Genomic DNA, 14,398 nt, shown 5'->3' with positions numbered 1-14,398 from the left:
AAATGAAGGGGGGCACAGTTATTTTGGTGCATTATATGTAACTTATAAAAGCGCTGCAGGTCTGGGACATTTTCTGTGGTGTTTTCAGACCGGGATTGGGCGCTGGGGTGTGAGCTGGCAATACTCCAGTGTGTCTGCGTGTGTTGGGTGCACGTGTGTTGGCATGTCTGAGGCGGAGTGCTCTTCCCAGGAGGAGACTATGTTAGGGACACAAACGGCTACGGGAGTGACCCTGTCGGCACCGCCGACACCTGACTGGGTGAATGTGTTGAGTGCTTCGAATGCTAATGTGGCTCTGATAAATAAGAGATTGGATAAATCTGAGTCTCAGAACCAGGCATGGAAGAAATCCGTAGAGGATGTGTTGTTTCAAGTCCAGACCCCCTCGGGGTCACAAAAACGTTCATTTGCCCAGCTGGCTGACACTGATACCGACACGGACACAGACTCAAGTGTCTACTATAGTGATGCCAGATTATATCCAAAACTGGCAAAGAGCATTCAGTACATGATTGTGGCAATAAAAGCCGTATTACATATCGTGGAGGACCCTGCTGTTCCTGATACTAGGGTCTGTATGTATAAAGTAAAGAAACCTGAGGTAACGTATCCTCCCTCTCATGAACTGAACACGATTTGTGAAAAGGTTTGGGAAATTCCTGACAAAAGGTTTCAGATTCCCAAAAGGAATCCAGTGGCGTATCAGTTTTCCTCTGGGGATAGGGAAAAATGGGAGTCACCCCTCATTGTGGACAAAGCTCTATCTCGGCTGTCCAAAAAGGTGGCTCTTCCGTCCCCTGACACGGCAGCCTTAAAGGATCCTGCGGATCGTAGGCAGGAAAATACATTGAAATCCATTTATGTCACCACGGGTACGCTACTCAGACCAGCATCTGCGTGGGTGAGTAGCACTATCGAAAAATGGGCAGATAACTGGTCATCTGAAATAGATACCCTGGATAGGGATAGCGTTCTTTTGACACTAGGTTATATCAAGGATGCTGCAGTCTACATAAAGGAAGCTGCGAGGGATATTTGCCTCTTGGGATCAAGGGCCAATGCCATGGCAGTCTCAGCTAGGACAGCATTGTGGATTCATCAATAGAATGCTGATGCTGACTCTAAGAAAGCTATGGAGTCTCTACCGTATAAAGGTGGTGTATTGTTTGGTGATGGCCTCGCTGATTTGGTATCTACGGCTACCGCGGGTAAGTCATAATTTTTACCTTATGTGCCTGCACCACAAAAGAAACACCACTATCAGATGCAGTCCTTTCGGCCAAATAAATACAGAAAAGGCAGAGGGTCTTCCTTCCTTGCTACTAGACGAAAGGGAAAAGGTAAACGATCACCGGCCGTGGCCGGTTCCCAGGAACAGAAGTCCTCCCCGGCTTCTGCCAAATCCACCGCATGACACTGGGGCTCCCCTGCGGGAGTCCGCACTGGTGGGGGCACGTCTCAAGCTCTTCAGTCAGTTCTGGTCTCGGTCGGCCCTGGACCCATGGAGTTTCAAGACGTTCCCCCTCACCGATTTTTCAAATCGGCCTTACCAGCTTCTCTTCCGGACAGGGAGGTGGTATGCGCCGCAATACAAAAATTGTGTCACAATCAAGTCATTGTCAGGGTTCCCCCGTCGCAACAGGGAGAAGGCTTTTACTCGAGCCTGTTCGTAGTCCCGAAGCCAGACGGCTCAGTCAGACCAATTCTGAACCTCAAATCCCTAAATTTCTACCTAAGGAAATTCAAATTCAAGATGGAATCTCTCCGGGCAGTGATCTCCAGTCTGGAGGAGGGAGATTTTATGGTGTCGGTAGACATAAAGGATGCCTACTTACATGTTCCCATTTATCCTCCACATCAGGCTTACCTGAGGTTTGCAGTTCAGGATTGTCATTACCAATTTCAGACGTTGCCATTTGGTCTGTCCACGGCTCCGAGGATTTTCACCAAAGTAATGGCCGAAATGATGGTTCTCCTGCGCAAGCAAGGGGTCACAATTAACCCGTACTTGGACGATCTTCTGATAAAGGCGAGGTCCAAGGACCAATTACTGCAGAACATTACGCTCTCCCTGACAATTCTGCAGCAACATGGTTGACTCCTAAACTTGCCAAAATCACAGTTGGTTCCGACAAGACGGCTGTCGTTTTTGGGAATGATTCTAGACACAGAATTACAGAGACTTTTGCTTCCAGTAGAAAAGGCGCTGGAAATTCAGAACCTGGTCAAACAAATTCTGAAACCAGCAAAAGTATCGATCCATCAATGCACTCGGTTGCTGGGGAAGATGGTGGCGGCCTACGAGGCCATTCAGTATGGCAGATTCCATGCCAGAGTGTTTCAGTGGGACATGTTGGACAAGTGGTCTAGGTCCCATCTGCACATGCACCAAAGTATATTCCTGACTTCCAGGACCAGAATCCTGTGGTGGCTGCACAGCTCTCACCTCCTAGTGGGACGTAGGTTCGGGATCCAGGACTGGATCTTAGTGACCATGGATGCGAGTCTCTGAGGCTGGGGAGCAGTCACTCAGGGGGAAAGCTTCCAGGGAAGATGGACAAGCCAGGAAATTTGTCTACACATAAACGTTCTGGAACTAAGGGCCATTTACAACGGCCTTCTGCAAGCGGAACATCTTCTTCGCAATCGGCCCGTCTTGATTCAGTTGGACAACATAACAGCAGTAGCGTACATAAACCGCCAGGGCGAAACAAAAAGCAGAGCGGCAATAGCAAAGCCCACAAAGGTGCTCCGTTGGGCGGAAAGGCATACAAGCGCTCTGTCAGCGATCTTCATTCCAGGAGTGGACAACTGAGAAGCAGACTTCCTCGGCAGACACGATCTCCATCCAGGAGAGTAGGGTCTTCATCAAAAGGTCTTTGCAGAAGTGACAAGTCTTTGGGGAATTCCTCAAATAGACATGATGGCGTCTCGCCTCAACAAGAAACTTCAGAGATATTGTTCCAGGTCGAGAGGACCCTCAAGCAATAGCAGTGGACGCCCTAGTGACACCGCGAGTGTTTCAGTCGGTGTACGTGTTTCCTCCGCTTACACTCATTCCAAAAGTGATAAAGATCATAAGAAGAACAAAGGTTCAAGCGATCCTCATTGTTCTACACTGGCCAAGGAGGGCTTGGTATCCAGATCTTCAGGAATTACTCATAGGAGATCCCTGGCCTCTTCCTCTGAAGGAGGATCTGTTACAGCAGGGGCCGTGCGTGTTCCAAGACTTACTGCGACTTCGCCTAAACATTACCACCGTATTTGGAGAAAATTAGAGATGAGCGGGTTCGGTTTCTCTGAATCCGAACCCGCCCGAACTTCATGTTTTTTTACACGGGTCCGAGCGACTCGGATCTTCCCGCCTTGCTCGGTTAACCCGAGCGCGCCCGAACGTCATCATCACGCTGTCGGATTCTCGCGAGGCTCGGATTCTATCGCGAGACTCGGATTCTATATAAGGAGCCGCGCGTCGCGGCCATTTTCACACGTGCATTGAGATTGATAGGGAGAGGACGTGGCTGGCGTCCTCTCCGTTTAGAAATTAAAATAGATAGGAGAGTGAGACACTTCATTTACTTACTGGAGCTTAGGAGGAGTTATACTAGTGACTGATGACCAGTGACCTGACCACCAGTGCAGTTTTATAATTTATTATTATTTAATAATCCGTTCTGTTCTTGTTCTCTGCCTGAAAAAAACGATACACAGTGACTCAGTCACACTCACATACCATATCTGTGCTCAGCCCAGTGTGCTGCATCATCTATGTATAATATCTGACTGTGCTCACACAGCTTAATTGTGGGGGAGACTGGGGAGCAGTTATAGGTTATAGCAGGAGCCAGGAGTACATATTAAACAGTGCACACTTTTGCTGCCAGAGTGCCACTGCCAGTGTGACTGACCACTGAACACTGTGACCAGTGACCTGACCACACTGACCACCAGTATAGTATATATATTGTGATTGAATGTCTGCCTGAAAAAGTACACTCGTCGTGTGACTTGTGTGGTGTTTTTTTATTCTATAAAAATTAAAAAACTCATTCTGCTGACAGACAGTGTCCAGCAGGTCCGTCATTATATAATATATACCTGTCCGGCTGCAGTAGTGATATATATATATTTTTTATATCATTATTTATCATTCAGTCTATAATAGCAGCAGACACAGTACGGTAGTTCACGGCTGTAGCTACCTCTGTGTCGGCACTCGGCAGTCCATCCATAATTGTATACCACCTACCCGTGGTTTTTTTTTTCTTTCTTCTTTATACATACTACATCTCATTATCAACCAGTCTATATTAGCAGCAGACACAGTACAGTACGGTAGTCCACGGCTGTAGCTACCTCTGTGTCGGCACTCGGCAGTCCATCCATAATTGTATACCACCTACCCGTGGTTTTTTTTTTCTTTCTTCTTTATACATACTACATCTCATTATCAACCAGTCTATATTAGCAGCAGACACAGTACGGTAGCTCACGGCTGTAGCTACCTCTGTGTCGGCACTCGGCAGTCCATCCATAATTGTATACCACCTACCCGTGGTTTTTTTTTTCTTTCTTCTTTATACATACATACTACATCTCATTATCATCCAGTCTATATTAGCAGCAGACACAGTACAGTACGGTAGTCCACGGCTGTAGCTACCTCTGTGTCGGCACTCGGCAGTCCATCCATAATTGTATACCACCTACCCGTGGTTTTTTTTTTCTTTCTTCTTTATACATACATACTACATCTCATTATCATCCAGTCTATATTAGCAGCAGACACAGTACAGTACGGTAGTCCACGGCTGTAGCTACCTCTGTGTCGGCACTCGGCAGTCCATCCATAATTGTATACCACCTACCCGTGGTTTTTTTTTCTTTCTTCTTTATACATACTACATCTCATTATCATCCAGTCTATATTAGCAGCAGACACAGTACAGTACGGTAGTCCACGGCTGTAGCTACCTCTGTGTCGGCACTCGGCAGTCCATCCATAATTTTATACCACCTACCCGTGGTTTTTTTTTTCTTTCTTCTTTATACATACTACATCTCATTATCAACCAGTCTATATTAGCAGCAGACACAGTACAGTACGGTAGTCCACGGCTGTAGCTACCTCTGTGTCGGCACTCGGCAGTCCATCCATAATTGTATACCACCTACCCGTGGTTTTTTTTTTCTTTCTTCTTTATACATACTACATCTCATTATCATCCAGTCTATATTAGCAGCAGACACAGTACAGTACGGTAGTCCACGGCTGTAGCTACCTCTGTGTCGGCACTCGGCAGTCCATCCATAATTGTATACCACCTACCCGTGGTTTTTTTCTTTCTTTCTTCTTTATACATACTACATCTCATTATCATCCAGTCTATATTAGCAGCAGACACAGTACAGTACGGTAGTCCACGGCTGTAGCTATCTCTGTGTCGGCACTCGGCAGTCCATCCATAATTGTATACCACCTACCCGTGGTTTTTTTTTTCTTTCTTCTTTATACATACTACATCTCATTATCAACCAGTCTATATTAGCAGCAGACACAGTACAGTACGGTAGTCCACGGCTGTAGCTACCTCTGTGTCGGCACTCGGCAGTCCATCCATAATTGTATACCACCTACCCGTGGTTTTTTTTTTCTTTTTTCTTTATACATACTACATCTCATTATCATCCAGTCTATATTAGCAGCAGACACAGTACAGTACGGTAGTCCACGGCTGTAGCTACCTCTGTGTCGGCACTCGGCAGTCCATCCATAATTGTATACCACCTACCCGTGGTTTTTTTTTTCTTTCTTCTTTATACATACTACATCTCATTATCAACCAGTCTATATTAGCAGCAGACACAGTACAGTACGGTAGTCCACGGCTGTAGCTACCTCTGTGTCGGCACTCGGCAGTCCATCCATAATTGTATACTAGTATCCATCCATCTCCATTGTTTACCTGAGGTGCCTTTTAGTTGTGCCTATTAAAATATGGAGAACAAAAATGTTGAGGTTCCAAAATTAGGGAAAGATCAAGATCCACTTCCACCTCGTGCTGAAGCTGCTGCCACTAGTCATGGCCGAGACGATGAAATGCCAGCAACGTCGTCTGCCAAGGCCGATGCCCAATGTCATAGTACAGAGCATGTCAAATCCAAAACACCAAATATCAGTAAAAAAAGACTCCAAAACCTAAAATAAAATTGTCGTCGGAGAAGCGTAAACTTGCCAATATGCCATTTACCACACGGAGTGGCAAGGAACGGCTGAGGCCCTGGCCTATGTTCATGGCTAGTGGTTCAGCTTCACATGAGGATGGAAGCACTCAGCCTCTCGCTAGAAAACTGAAAAGACTCAAGCTGGCAAAAGCACCGCAAAGAACTGTGCGTTCTTCGAAATCCCAAATCCACAAGGAGAGTCCAATTGTGTCGGTTGCGATGCCTGACCTTCCCAACACTGGACGTGAAGAGCATGCGCCTTCCACCATTTGCACGCCCCCTGCAAGTGCTGGAAGGAGCACCCGCAGTCCAGTTCCTGATAGTCAGATTGAAGATGTCAGTGTTGAAGTACACCAGGATGAGGAGGATATGGGTGTTGCTGGCGCTGGGGAGGAAATTGACAAGGAGGATTCTGATGGTGAGGTGGTTTGTTTAAGTCAGGCACCCGGGGAGACACCTGTTGTCCGTGGGAGGAATATGGCCGTTGACATGCCTGGTGAAAATACCAAAAAAATCAGCTCTTCAGTGTGGAGGTATTTCAACAGAAAAGCGGACAACAGGTGTCAAGCCGTGTGTTGCCTTTGTCAAGCTGTAATAAGTAGGGGTAAGGACGTTAACCACCTCGGAACATCCTCCCTTATACGTCACCTGCAGCGCATTCATAATAAGTCAGTGACAAGTTCAAAAACTTTGGGCGACAGCGGAAGCAGTCCACTGACCAGTAAATCCCTTCCTCTTGTAACCAAGCTCACGCAAACCACCCCACCAACTCCCTCAGTGTCAATTTCCTCCTTCCCCAGGAATGCCAATAGTCCTGCAGGCCATGTCACTGGCAATTCTGACGAGTCCTCTCCTGCCTGGGATTCCTCCGATGCATCCTTGCGTGTAACGCCTACTGCTGCTGGCGCTGCTGTTGTTGCTGCTGGGAGTCGATGGTCATCCCAGAGGGGAAGTCGTAAGCCCACTTGTACTACTTCCAGTAAGCAATTGACTGTTCAACAGTCCTTTGCGAGGAAGATGAAATATCACAGCAGTCATCCTGCTGCAAAGCGGATAACTGAGGCCTTGACAACTATGTTGGTGTTAGACGTGCGTCCGGTATCCGCCGTTAGTTCACAGGGAACTACACAATTTATTGAGGCAGTGTGCCCCCGTTACCAAATACCATCTAGGTTCCACTTCTCTAGGCAGGCGATACCGAGAATGTACACGGACGTCAGAAAAAGACTCACCAGTGTCCTAAAAAATGCAGTTGTACCCAATGTCCACTTAACTACGGACATGTGGACAAGTGGAGCAGGGCAGGGTCAGGACTATATGACTGTGACAGCCCACTGGGTAGATGTATGGACTCCCGCCGCAAGAACAGCAGCGGCGGCACCAGTAGCAGCATCTCGCAAACGCCAACTCTTTCCTAGGCAGGCTACGCTTTGTATCACCGCTTTCCAGAATACGCACACAGCTGAAAACCTCTTACGGCAACTGAGGAAGATCATCGCGGAATGGCTTACCCCAATTGGACTCTCCTGTGGATTTGTGGCATCGGACAACGCCAGCAATATTGTGTGTGCATTAAATATGGGCAAATTCCAGCACGTCCCATGTTTTGCACATACCTTGAATTTGGTGGTGCAGAATTTTTAAAAAAACGACAGGGACGTGCAAGAGATGCTGTCGGTGGCCAGAAGAATTGCGGGACACTTTCGGCGTACAGGCACCACGTACAGAAGACTGGAGCACCACCAAAAACTACTGAACCTGCCCTGCCATCATCTGAAGCAAGAAGTGGGAACGAGGTGGAATTCAACCCTCTATATGCTTCAGAGGTTGGAGGAGCAGCAAAAGGCCATTCAAGCCTATACAATTGAGCACGATATAGGAGGTGGAATGCACCTGTCTCAAGCGCAGTGGAGAATGATTTCAACGTTGTGCAAGGTTCTGATGCCCTTTGAACTTGCCACACGTGAAGTCAGTTCAGACACTGCCAGCCTGAGTCAGGTCATTCCCCTCATCAGGCTTTTGCAGAAGAAGCTGGAGACATTGAAGGAGGAGCTAACACGGAGCGATTCCGCTAGGCATGTGGGACTTGTGGATGGAGCCCTTAATTCGCTTAACAAGGATTCACGGGTGGTCAATCTGTTGAAATCAGAGCACTACATTTTGGCCACCGTGCTCGATCCTAGATTTAAAGCCTACCTTGGATCTCTCTTTCCGGCAGACACAATCTTTCAACCACAGTCTGCTGGGGTTGAAAGACCTGCTGGTGACAAAATTGTCAAGTCAAGCGGAACGCGACCTGTCAACATCTCCTCCTTCACATTCTCCCGCAACTGGGGGTGTGAGGAAAAGGCTCAGAATTCCGAGCCCACCCGCTGGCGGTGATGCAGGGCAGTCTGGAGCGACTGCTGATGCTGACATCTGGTCCGGACTGAAGGACCTGACAACGATTACGGACATGTCGTCTACTGTCACTGCATATGATTCTCTCAACATTGAAAGAATGGTGGAGGATTATATGAGTGACCGCATCCAAGTAGGCACGTCACACAGTCCGTACTTATACTGGCAGGAAAAAGAGGCAATTTGGAGGCCCTTGCAGAAACTGGCTTTATTCTACCTAAGTTGCCCTCCCACAAGTGTGTACTCCGAAAGAGTGTTTAGTGCCGCCGCTCACCTTGTCAGCAATCGGCGTACGAGGTTACATCCAGAAAATGTGGAGAAGATGATGTTCATTAAAATGAATTATAATCAATTCCTCCGCGGAGACATTGACCAGTAGCAATTGCCTCCACAAAGTACACAGGGAGCTGAGATGGTGGATTCCAGTGGGGACGAATTGATAATCTGTGAGGAGGGGGATGTACACGGTGATATATCGGAGGATGATGATGAGGTGGACATCTTGCCTCTGTAGAGCCAGTTTGTGCAAGGAGAGATTAATTGCTTCTTTTTTGGTGGGGGTCCAAACCAACCCGTCATATCAGTCACAGTCGTGTGGCAGACCCTGTCACTGAAATGATGGGTTGGTTAAAGTGTGCATGTCCTGTTTATACAACATAAGGGTGGGTGGGAGGGCCCAAGGACAATTCCATCTTGCACCTCTTTTTTCTTTAATTTTTCTTTGCGTCATGTGCTGTTTGGGGAGGGTTTTTTGGAAGGGACATCCTGCGTGACACTGCAGTGACACTCCTAGATGGGCCCGGTGTTTGTGTCGGCCACTAGGGTCGCTTATCTTACTCACACAGCTACCTCATTGCGCCTCTTTTTTTCTTTGCGTCATGTGCTGTTTGGGGAGGGTTTTTTGGAAGGGACATCCTGCGTGACACTGCAGTGCCACTCCTAGATGGGCCCGGTGTTTGTGTCGGCCACTAGGGTCGCTTATCTTACTCACACAGCTACCTCATTGCGCCTCTTTTTTTCTTTGCGTCATGTGCTGTTTGGGGAGGGTTTTTTGGAAGGGACATCCTGCGTGACACTGCAGTGACACTCCTAGATGGGCCGGTGTTTGTGTCGGCCACTAGGGTCGCTTATCTTACTCACACAGCTACCTCATTGCGCCTCTTTTTTTCTTTGCGTCATGTGCTGTTTGGGGAGGGTTTTTTGGAAGGGACATCCTGCGTGACACTGCAGTGACACTCCTAGATGGGCCCGGTGTTTGTGTCGGCCACTAGGGTCGCTTATCTTACTCACACAGCTACCTCATTGCGCCTCTTTTTTTCTTTGCGTCATGTGCTGTTTGGGGAGGGTTTTTTGGAAGGGACATCCTGCGTGACACTGCAGTGACACTCCTAGATGGGCCCGGTGTTTGTGTCGGCCACTAGGGTCGCTTATCTTACTCACACAGCTACCTCATTGCGCCTCTTTTTTTCTTTGCGTCATGTGCTGTTTGGGGAGGGTTTTTTGGAAGGGACATCCTGCGTGACACTGCAGTGCCACTCCTAGATGGGCCCGGTGTTTGTGTCGGCCACTAGGGTCGCTTATCTTACTCACACAGCTACCTCATTGCGCCTCTTTTTTTCTTTGCGTCATGTGCTGTTTGGGGAGGGTTTTTTGGAAGGGACATCCTGCGTGACACTGCAGTGACACTCCTAGATGGGCCCGGTGTTTGTGTCGGCCACTAGGGTCGCTTATCTTACTCACACAGCTACCTCATTGCGCCTCTTTTTTTCTTTGCGTCATGTGCTGTTTGGGGAGGGTTTTTTGGAAGGGACATCCTGCGTGACACTGCAGTGACACTCCTAGATGGGCCCGGTGTTTGTGTCGGCCACTAGGGTCGCTTATCTTACTCACACAGCTACCTCATTGCGCCTCTTTTTTTCTTTGCGTCATGTGCTGTTTGGGGAGGGTTTTTTGGAAGGGACATCCTGCGTGACACTGCAGTGCCACTCCTAGATGGGCCAGGTGTTTGTGTCGGCCACTAGGGTCGCTTAGCTTAGTCATCCAGCGACCTCGGTGCAAATTTTAGGACTAAAAATAATATTGTGAGGTGTGAGGTATTCAGAATAGACTGAAAATGAGTGGAAATGATGGTTTTTGAGGTTAATAATACTTTGGGATCAAAATGACCCCCAAATTCTATGATTTAAGCTGTTTTTAGGTTTTTTGGAAAAAAACACCCGAATCCAAAACACACCCGAATCCGACAAAAAAAAATCGGTTAGGTTTTGCCAAAACGCGGTCGAACCCAAAACACGGCCGCGGAACCGAACCCAAAACCAAAACCCGAAAAATTTCCGGCGCTCATCTCTAGAGAAAATACGTGTCTTGGTGTGAATCCAAGAAGGTTCCTAGAGAAGAATTTCAGTTAGTACGTTTTCTCCATTTTCTGCAAGCCGGTGTGGATGCGGGCCTAAAGTTGGGCTCCATTAAAGTACAAATTTCAGCCTTATCGATTTTCTTCCAAAAACAATTGGCTTCCCTTTCAGAAGTTCAGACCTTTGTGAAAGGCGTGTTGCACATCCAACCTCCCTTTGTGCCCCCTGTGTCACCATGGGATCTTAACGTGGTGTTGCAATTCCTTCAATCTCATTGGTTTGAACCTTTACAAAAGGTGGAGTTGAGATTCCTCACTTGGAAAGTGGTCATGCTGTTGGCCTTGGCATCCGCCAGGCGGGTATCTGAATTGGCGGCCTTGTCTCACAAGAGCCCTTATTTGATCTTTCATGAAGATAGAGCAGAGTTGAGGACTCGTCAGCAGTTTCTGCCGAAAGTGGTTTCGTCGTTCCACTTAAACCAACCTATTGTGGTGCCAGTGGCTTCTGACGCCTTGCTGGAATCGAAGTTTCTTGACATAGTCAGAGCTTTGAAAATTTATGTGGCCAGAACGGCTCAGTTTAGGAAAAACGGAGGCAATGTTTGTCCTGTATGCTCACAACAAAATTGGGGCTCCTGCTTCCAAGCAGACTATTGCGCGCTGGATCTGTCATACGATTCAGCGGGCTCATTCTACGGCTGGATTGCCGTTACCGAAATCGGTGAAGGCCCATTCTACCAGAAAGGTGGGCTCATCCTGGGCGGCTGCCCGGGGGGGTCTCGGCATTACAACTTTGCAGAGCGGCTGTTTGGTCGGGTTCAAACACCTTTGTGAAGTTCTACAAGTTTGATACCCTGGCTGATGAGGACCTCATGTTTGGTCAATCGGTGCGGCAGAGTCATCCGCACTCTCCCGCCCGTTCTAGAGCTTTGGTATAAACCCCATGGTTCTTGAAGTGACACCAGCATCCTCTAGGACGTATGAGAAAATAGGATTTTAATACCTACCGGTAAATCCTTTTCTCTTAGTCTGTAAAGGATGCTGGGCACCCGTCCCAGTGTGTACTGTATCTGTATTTGTTAGTTGTGGTTACGTTTATAGTCAGCCTGTTGCTGATGTTGTTCATGCCGTTGACTTGCGTTGTGTTGAATGCCATGTTGTACGGCGTGCTTGAGGTGTGAGCTGGTCTGTATCTCACTTTAGTTTAACAATAAATCCTTTTCCTCTAAATGTCCGTCTCCATGGGCACAGTCCCTATAACTGGAGTCTGGAGGAGGGGCATAGAGGGAGGAGCCAGTTCACACCCCTTTGAAAGTCTTAAAGTGCCCATGTCTCCTGCGGATCCCATCTATACCCCATGGTTCTTGAAGTGACCCCAGCATCCTCTACGGACTAAGAGAAAAGGATTTACCGGTAATTATTAAAATCCTATTATTTCAGACAATAATTTAAACAAAACATTCAACACTTACTAGAGATGAGTGGGTTCGGTTCCTCGAGATCCGAACCCCCCCAAACTTCACCTATTTTACACGGTTCTGAGGCAGCCTCGGATCTTCCTGCCTTGCTCGGTAAAACACGAGCGCGCCCGAACGTCATCATCCCGCTGTCGTATTCTCGCGAAATTCGTATTGCATATAAAGAGCCGCGCGTCGCCGCCATTTTCACTCGTGTATTGGAGATGATAGCGAGAGGACGTGGCTGCGTTCTCTCAGTTTCTGTGTTCAGTGTGGTGCAAATATCTGTGCTCAGTGTGCTGCAAATATCTGTGCTCAGTGTGCTGCAAATATCTTCGTTCTCTGCCTGAAAACGCTCCATATCTGTGCTGCATTGTAGTTGTGCGCAGTATATAGTAGGAGGACAGTGCAGAATTTTGCTGACCACCAGTATATATATAGCAGTACGGTACAGTAGTCCATTGCTCTACCTCTGTGTCGTCAAGTATACTATCCATCCATATCTGTGCTGCATTGTAGTTGTGCGCAGTATATAGTAGGAGGACAGTGCAGAATTTTGCTGACCACCAGTATATATATAGCAGTACGGTACAGTAGTCCATTGCTCTACCTCTGTGTCATCAAGTATACTATCCATATCTGTGCTGCATTGTAGTTGTGCACAGTATATAGTAGGATGACAGTGCAGAATTTTGCTGACCACCAGTATATATATATATATATATATATATATAGCAGTACGGTACAGTAGTCCATTGCTCTACCTGTGTGTCGTCAAGTATACTATCCATATCTGTGCTGCATTGTAGTTGTGCGCAGTATGTAGTAGGAGGACAGTGCAGAAGTTTGCTGACCACCAGTATATATATATATATATATATATATATATATATATATATATATATATATATAGCAGTACGGTACAGTAGTCCACTGCTCTACCTGTGTGTTGTCAAGTATACTATCCATATCTGTGCTGCATTGTAGTTGTGCGCAGTATATAGTAGGAGGACAGTGCAGAATTTTGCTGACCACCAGTATATATATATATATATATATATATATATATATATATATATAGATATAGCAGTACGGTACAGTAGTCCATTGCTCTACCTCTGTGTCGTCAAGTATACTATCCATATCTGTGCTGCATTGTAGTTGTGCGCAGTAAATAGTAGGAGGACAGTGCAGAATTTTGCTGACCACCAGTATATATATATATAGCAGTACGGTACAGTAGGCCATTGCTCTACCTGTGTGTCGTCAAGTATACTATCCATATCTGTGCTGCATTGTAGTTGTGCGCAGTATATAGGAGGACAGTGCAGAATTTTGCTGACCACCAGTATATATATAGCAGTACGGTACAGTAGTCCATTGCTCTACCTGTGTGTCGTCAAGTATACTATCCATATCTGTGCTGCATTGTAGTTGTGCGCAGTATATAGTAGGAGGACAGTGCAGAATTTAGCTGACCACCAGTATATATAACAGTATGGTACAGTAGTCCATTGCTCTACCTGTGTGTTGTCAAGTATACTATCCATATCTGTGCTGCATTGTAGTTGTGCGCAGTATATAGTAGGAGGACAATGCAGAATTTTGCTGACCACCAGTATATATATATATATATAGCAGTACGGTACAGTAGTCCATTGCTCTACCTGTGTGTCGTCAAGTATACTATCCATATCTGTGCTGCATTGTAGTTGTGCGCAGTATATAGTAGGACAGTGCAGAATTTTGCTGACCACCAGTATATATATAGCAGTACGGTACAGTAGTCCATTGCTCTACCTGTGTGTCGTCAAGTATACTATCCATATCTGTGCTGCATTGTAGTTGTGCACAGTATATAGTAGGAGGACAATGCAGAATTTTGCTGACCACTGGTATATAAATAGCAGTACAGTACAGTAGTCCATTGCTCTAACTCTGTGTCGTCAAGTATACTATCCAT

This window comes from Pseudophryne corroboree, chromosome 3 (genome assembly GCF_028390025.1).
Source record: "Pseudophryne corroboree isolate aPseCor3 chromosome 3, aPseCor3.hap2, whole genome shotgun sequence".
Lineage (NCBI taxonomy): Eukaryota > Metazoa > Chordata > Amphibia > Anura > Myobatrachidae > Pseudophryne > Pseudophryne corroboree.
The sequence above is the reverse complement of the archived record's forward strand: the minus strand, read 5'-3'. Positions refer to the sequence as shown.